The following is a 957-nucleotide window of genomic DNA, read 5'->3' on the forward strand; positions in this document are numbered from 1 at the left end:
TGGACTCATGACACAGTAGGTCCTCCTTATCCGTGGGCTTGGCAGCCACAGATTCGAATATCGCCTCAGAAAGCCTCCTGGACACATCTGAAAGGCATTTTTGGTTTGCCAGCATGCTCTCCCCCCCCCCCCCCCGGGGGAATTTCATTATCCATGCAATTTGGTTTCACATGGGGTCCTGGAACAGATTCCTCATGGATACAGAGGGTCCACTGTTTAAGAATTAAGTTAGGGGATACCTTGGTTTTGGAATTTGGGTGCTAGCTTGTGAGCACTTCCTTCTCCTCTGGCTCCTGTTCTTTCAATAAGTATGTCAGGTATTTTTAAAGTGCCGCAAGATCATTCATTTCCTGCTCATCTAGAATTTGTCTATGTTATAAATACTGGTTGGTTGGCAACCTTCAGTCTCGAAAGACTATGGTATAAGCCTACAGCACCCGGTATTCCCAGGCGGTCTCCCATCCAAGTACTAACCAGGCCTGACCCTGCTTAGCTTCTGAGATCAGACAAGATCAGGCATGTGCAGGGTAACAGTTGCTGCCATAAATACTGGTTGGAACAGAAATTGACATACACAGATGCCCTTCACCAAGAATCCTGCTTAAGGTATGAAAGTATTAAAGGTATTAAGTACCCATCCATGAGGCCAACTGAAACCATTGCCTCAGGCAGCAGATTGGTGGGGGGGCACGCATCTTGTTCCACCTACTTGCCTCCTCTGCGCCTCCTTCCACTCCGTGGGTTGGAAAATGAAGAGGAAGACAGAGAAGAGGAAATACGGAGGGGACGAGAGTGCTTAGCTGGAACATTGGAGAGTGGGAGGAACTGGGGCTGACCCATCATCGAGAAAGGGGGCAGCATTTGGAATTCTGCCACAGGCTTCCTGAGGTCTTGGGCTGGTCCTGTGACTGGCCTGTGACAGCCACGGCATGTAGACTTTAGGAAAAATAAGATGAA

The 957-nt window shown here is 48.8% G+C and overlaps 1 pseudogene; it reads right to left on the reverse strand.

Moving 5' to 3' along the window:
- Positions 1–425: 425 nt before the first annotated feature.
- Positions 426–542, reverse strand: LOC136660741 (5S ribosomal RNA; annotated as a pseudogene).
- Positions 543–957: the final 415 nt, after the last annotated feature.

Source organism: Tiliqua scincoides, chromosome 9, assembly GCF_035046505.1.
Source record: "Tiliqua scincoides isolate rTilSci1 chromosome 9, rTilSci1.hap2, whole genome shotgun sequence".
Classification (NCBI taxonomy): domain Eukaryota; kingdom Metazoa; phylum Chordata; class Lepidosauria; order Squamata; family Scincidae; genus Tiliqua; species Tiliqua scincoides.